At 42.5% G+C, this 6,144-nt stretch overlaps 3 non-coding genes across 3 annotated transcripts; all 3 read right to left on the reverse strand.

The window, feature by feature from the left end:
* Positions 1 to 3,138: 3,138 nt before the first annotated feature.
* Positions 3,139 to 3,211, reverse strand: trnaa-agc (transfer RNA alanine (anticodon AGC)). Its single transcript has one exon. It is a non-coding gene; the product is annotated as a tRNA-Ala (tRNA).
* A 2,334-nt stretch (positions 3,212 to 5,545) lies between these two features.
* On the reverse strand, positions 5,546 to 5,618 carry trnaa-agc (transfer RNA alanine (anticodon AGC)). Its single transcript has one exon. It is a non-coding gene; the product is annotated as a tRNA-Ala (tRNA).
* Positions 5,619 to 5,857: 239 nt separating this feature from the next.
* Positions 5,858 to 5,930, reverse strand: trnaa-agc (transfer RNA alanine (anticodon AGC)). Its single transcript has one exon. It is a non-coding gene; the product is annotated as a tRNA-Ala (tRNA).
* Positions 5,931 to 6,144: the final 214 nt, after the last annotated feature.

Here is a 6,144-nt window from a genome sequence, read left to right on the forward strand (position 1 = left end):
GACCACACTGCCAAATCCCTCGTCCATAAGTAAGGATACTTTTTAAAAAGTATGCTTGCTTCAGCTGTCTAAAAGTATTTTTCATGGTAGTTCAGTAAAGGTGGAAGTAGTGACTGCAGTAAGCCCAGTGGTGGAAATAGTTGTATTGTTGGGTTAGTGAGTTTTGGGTGTATGATAGCAGAAAAACCTGCGAGTCTGGAGTTCCCCCTGCTGGCTGTCTGTGGAATAACATTAGGATCAGTTGATCGTGGGGAAATGCATGTTAGTCGCCCGAAACATGGTCACTTTTTTCCTGTCTTTTGTCGTGCTTATGCTCACTGCGTCTCAGTGGATCGCTCCAAGGCCTTTCTACTGTAAGCAGAGGAGAGGACAGCCTTCCAGTAGAATAAATAAGAGTCACAGCTCCCAACATTTACTAACAAATGAACAGCTACTAAATCAAAGATCTGTCTCATAAACTACACATGTGCCTACATGTGATAACCAAAGGGGATTTTTGCATTACCCCAAGCGACCACATAATTTGTCCCTTTAATTGAAGTAATAATTTGGTGGTTTGGTGGGATTTCCTAAATTCCAGTGTGTTTCTGCCTCTAACCCTATTACAGGGGCTGAGTCACTGGCTTTACTGGGGCTCTCTCATGCCGTCCCTGGAGGGGATGCGTCACCTGAGTGGGTTGAGTCACTGATGTGGTCATCCTGTCTGGGTTGGCGCCCCCCCCCCCCCTTGGGTTGTGCCGTGGCGGAGGTCTTTGTGGGCTATACTCAGCCTTGTCTCAGGATGGTAAGTTGGTGGTTGAAGATATCCCTCTAGTGTTGTGGGGGCTGTGCTTTGGCAAAGTGGGTGGGGTTATATCCTTCCTGTTTGGCCCTGTCCGGGGGTGTCCTCGGATGGGGCCACAGTGTCTCCTGACCCCTCCTGTCTCAGCCTCCAGTATTTATGCTGCAGTAGTTTATGTGTCGGGGGGCTAGGGTCAGTTTGTTATATCTGGAGTACTTCTCCTGTCCTATTCGGTGTCCTGTGTGAATCTAAGTGTGCGTTCTCTAATTCTCTCCTTCTCTCTTTCTCTCTCTCGGAGGACCTGAGCCCTAGGACCATGCCCCAGGACTACCTGACATGATGACTCCTTGCTGTCCCCAGTCCACCTGGCTGTGCTGCTGCTCCAGTTTCAACTATTCTGCCTTATTATTATTCGACCAGGCTGGTCATTTATGAACATTTGAACATCTTGGCCATGTTCTGTTATAATCTCCACCCGGCACAGCCAGAAAAGGACTGGCCATCCCACATATGCTCTCTCTAATTCTCTCTTTCTTTCTCTCTCTCGGAGGACCTGAGCCATAGGACCATGCCCCAGGAATACCTGACATGATGACTCCTTGCTGTCCCCAGTCCACCTGACTGTGCTGCTGCTCCAGTTTCAACTATTCTGCCTTATTATTATTCGACCATGCTGGTCATTTATGAACATTTGAACATCTTGACCATGTTTTGTTATAATCTCCACCCGGCACAGCCAGAAGAGGACTGGCCACCCCACATAGCCTGGTTCCTCTCTAGGTTTCTTCCTAGGTTTTGGCCTTTCTAGGGAGTTTTTCCTAGCCACCGTGCTTCTACACCTGCATTGCTTGCTGTTTGGGGTTTTAGGCTGGGTTTCTGTACAGCACTTTGAGATATCAGCTGATGTACGAAGGGCTATATAAATAAATTTGATTTGATTTGATTTGATTTGATTTCTGCTTGCCACAACAAAGTCAAAAGAGAGAATGAACTGGCACACAGACTAAGATATTAGGACCTGTTTAGTAGCAAAAAGAAGGCTGTCCATCATATCGCAAAGCCATTATGACAAGGGCTCCTCCTCCCCTTTAGGATAAATACTAATAATTATGATTTATTCTATATAGCACTTTTCATTACACACAGAATCTCAAAGTAGCTTTAAAAACTCAAATAAACTCAAGGTGATCTGGTACATACTTGGCCGATGGCTTCCAAAGCTTCAGATGATAATAATAAGATGGAGAGTGATGGAGTCTGTAGTTAGAGAGGAGTTGAGGCAGTAAGGCAGTTCACTTCAGATACTTAGCTTGCACTTGTATGTGCTAGAGAACTGTGCTACATACCAATTATTTTCAATATGTATAAATATAGAGATAGAAATATATGTATGACTCCTGCTCTTTTTGTTTTACCTTTTAATAAATCACTTAAATGGGGATCCCTCTTAATGGTTCATGAGTAATTTGGTATTGTTCGGCATGTTTAACGTTACCTGCCTAAGTACCTTAGATCGCAAGCCCATAATTAGTCAATAGGGCTGACTGGCTAGCTACTAGTACTGTTAACTAGCCAGATAGCCACAAAGCATTGTTAGCTAGCTAATGTAACCATGAAGAATTGACATCTATCTTACATATTATTCGTTTTAGGTCATTTTTGTCCTGTTTAGCTAAATTGTTACGATTCACATATCTAGCTGATAATTGTGACGTCAAACGTTTGCTTTGTGTATATCTTGATTCGTCTATTGTTGCCATTGTCCTGGCTGGAAGGAGGTTCAGTGAATGGGGCTGTGAAGCGTGAGGCAATACAGTAAGGGGAGTGCGAGTGCTTCTTAAATGTATTGCTTTATGCATTCTCCTCACTCGCGTCCACACAAAAACGTACTCAAGAGAACGAAGTGGAGAATACAATCGGAGCATGAGTGTGGAGCATGGTAGTATGTTTGGAAAAACACCCCTAGAGTTTGAGAGCTACAAGCCCCCACTCACCCAGTAATTTTTGAACTGTCCCTAAATTATCCTATTAAAACACTACATGGGAAATACGTCATGAACTCACAACAATTGAAAGTGCAGAGTATAAAACAGTACTTAGCCTAATATATTATTAACAGCCACGATAGCGTCGTCTACTGTTTGGTCTATTTTGAATCAATATTTAAACTCGCCACCACACTCTACGTATTTCCCACTGGTGTTTCCCAACTGCAGTCCTCAGGTTGCCCCAGCAACACACATTCACATTTTAGAGCCAGACAAGCACGCTTGATTCAATTTGTTAACTAATCCTTCGATTAGTTAAATCAGTCCAGAGCTACAACAACGTGTGCTGATTGAACCAAACTAAATAGTTGAAAGATGCGGGTATCGATCCCGCTACCTCTCGCATGCTAAGCGAGCGCTCTACCATTTGAGCTAATCCCCCTGTGCCTGCAATAAGAAGTATGACATCTCAATGACCGCACTGCCAAATCCCTCCTCCATAAGAAAGGATACTTTTTAACAAGTATGCTTGCTTCAGCTGTCTAAAAGTATTTTTCATGGTAGTTCAGTAAAGGTTGAAGTAGTGATAGGAGTAAGCCCAGTGGTGGAAATAGTTGTATTGTTGGGTTAGTATCCAGAGCTACAACAACAATGTGTGCTGATTGAACCAAACTAAATAGTTGGAGGATGCGGGCATCAATCCCGCTACCTCTCGCATGCTAAGCGAGCGATCTACCATTTGAGCTAATCCCCCTGTGCATCCAACAAGAAGTATGAAATCTCAATGACCCCACTGCCAAATCCCTCGTCCATAAGTAAGGATACTTTTTAAAAAGTATGCTTGCTTCAGATGTCTAAAAGTATTTTTCATGGTAGTTCAGTAAAGGTGGAAGTAGTGACTGCAGTAAGCCCAGTGGTGGAAATAGTTGTATTGTTGGGTTAGTGAGTTTTGGGTGTATGATAGCAGAAAAACCTGCGAGTCTGGAGTTCCCCCTGCTGGCTGTCTGTGGAATAACATTAGGATCAGTTGATCGTGGGGAAATGCATGTTAGTCGCCCGAAACATGGTCACTGTTTTCCTGTCTTTTGTCGTGCTTATGCTCACTGCGTCTCAGTGGATCGCTCCAAGGCCTTTCTACTGTAAGCAGAGGAGAGGACAGCCTTCCAGTAGAATAAATAAGAGTCACAGCTCCCAACATTTACTAACAAATGAACAGCTACTAAATCAAAGATCTGTCTCATAAACTACACATGTGATAACCAAAGGGGATTTTTGCATTACCCCAAGCGACCACATAATTTGTCCCTTTAATTGAAGTAATAATTCGGTGGTTTGGTGGGATTTCCTAAATTCCAGTGTGTTTCTGCTTGCCACAACAAAGTCAAAAGAGAGAATGAACTGGCACACAGACTAAGATATTAGGACCTGTTTAGTAGCAAACAGAAGGCTGTCCATCATATCGCAAAGCCATTATGACAAGGGCTCCTCCTCCCCTGTAGGGTAAATAATAATAATTATGATTTATTCTATATAGCACTTTTCATTACACACAGAATCTCAAAGTAGCTTTAAAAACTCAAATAAACTCAAGGTGATCTGGTACATACTTGGCCGATGGCTTCCAAAGCTTCAGATGATAATAATAAGATGGAGAGTGATGGAGTCTGTAGTTAGAGAGGAGTTCAGGCAGTAAGGCAGTTCACTTCAGATACTTAGCTTGCACTTGTATGTGCTAGAGAACTGTGCTACATACCAATTATTTTCAATATGTATAAATATAGAGATATAAATATATGTATGTCTCCTGCTCTTTTTGTTTTACCTTTTAATAAATCACTTAAATGGGGATCCCTCTTAATGGTTCATGAGTAATTTGGTATTGTTCGGCATGTTTAACGTTACCTGCCTAAGTACCTTAGATCGCAAGCCCATAATTAGTCAATAGGGCTGACTGGCTAGCTACTAGTACTGTTAACTAGCCAGATAGCAACAAAGCATTGTTAGCTAGCTAATGTAACCATGAAGAATTGACATCTATCTTACATATTATTCGTTTTAGGTCATTTTTGTCCTGTTTAGCTATCTGGCTAGCTAAATTGTTACGATTCACATATCTAGCTGATAATTGTGACGTCAAACGTTTGCTTTGTGTATATCTTGATTCGTCTATTGTTGCCATTGTCCTGGCTGGAAGGAGGTTCAGTGAATGGGGCTGTGAAGCGTGAGGCAATACAGTAAGGGGAGTGCGAGTGCTTCTTAAATGTATTGCTTTATGCATTCTCCTCACTCGCGTCCACACAAAAACGTACTCAAGAGAACGAAGTGGAGAATACAATCGGAGCATGAGTGTGGAGCATGGTAGTATGTTTGGAAAAACACCCCTAGAGTTTGAGAGCTACAAGCCCCCACTCACCCAGTAATTTTTGAACTGTCCCTAAATTATCCTATTAAAACACTACATGGGAAATACGTCATGAACTCACAACAATTGAAAGTGCAGAGTATAAAACAGTACTTAGCCTAATATATTATGAACAGCCACGATAGCGTCGTCTACTGTTTGGTCTATTTTGAATCAATATTTCAACTCGCCACCACACTCTACATATTTCCCACTGGTGTTTCCCAACTGCAGTCCTCAGGTTGCCCCAGCAACACACATTCACATTTTAGAGCCAGACAAGCACGCTTGATTCAATTTGTTAACTAATCCTTCGATTAGTTAAATCAGTCCAGAGCTACAACAACGTGTGCTGATTGAACCAAACTAAATAGTTGGAGGATGCGGGCATCGATCCCGCTACCTCTCGCGTGCTAAGCGAGCGCTCTACCATTTGAGCTAATCCCCCTGTGCCTGCAATAAAAAGTATGACATCTCAATGACCGCACTGCCAAATCCCTCGTCCATAAGAAAGGATACTTTTTAACAAGTATGCTTGCTTCAGCTGTCTAAAAGTATTTTTCATGGTAGTTCAGTAAAGGTTGAAGTAGTGATAGGAGTAAGCCCAGTGGTGGAAATAGTTGTATTGTTGGGTTAGTATCCAGAGCTACAACAACAACGTGTGCTGATTGAACCAAACTAAATAGTTGGAGGATGCGGGCATCGATCCCGCTACCTCTCGCATGCTAAGCGAGCGCTCTACCATTTGAGCTAATCCCCCTGTGCCTGCAATAAAAAGTATGACATCTCAATGACCGCACTGCCAAATCCCTCGTCTATAAGAAAGGATACTTTTTAACAAGTATGCTTGCTTCAGCTGTCTAAAAGTATTTTTCATGGTAGTTCAGTAAAGGTTGAAGTAGTGATAGGAGTAAGCCCAGTGGTGGAAATAGTTGTATTGTTGGGTTAGTATCCAGAGCTACAACAACAAAGTG

The sequence above is a fragment of the Oncorhynchus clarkii genome, unplaced genomic scaffold (genome assembly GCF_045791955.1).
Source record: "Oncorhynchus clarkii lewisi isolate Uvic-CL-2024 unplaced genomic scaffold, UVic_Ocla_1.0 unplaced_contig_9575_pilon_pilon, whole genome shotgun sequence".
NCBI classification, from domain to species: domain Eukaryota; kingdom Metazoa; phylum Chordata; class Actinopteri; order Salmoniformes; family Salmonidae; genus Oncorhynchus; species Oncorhynchus clarkii.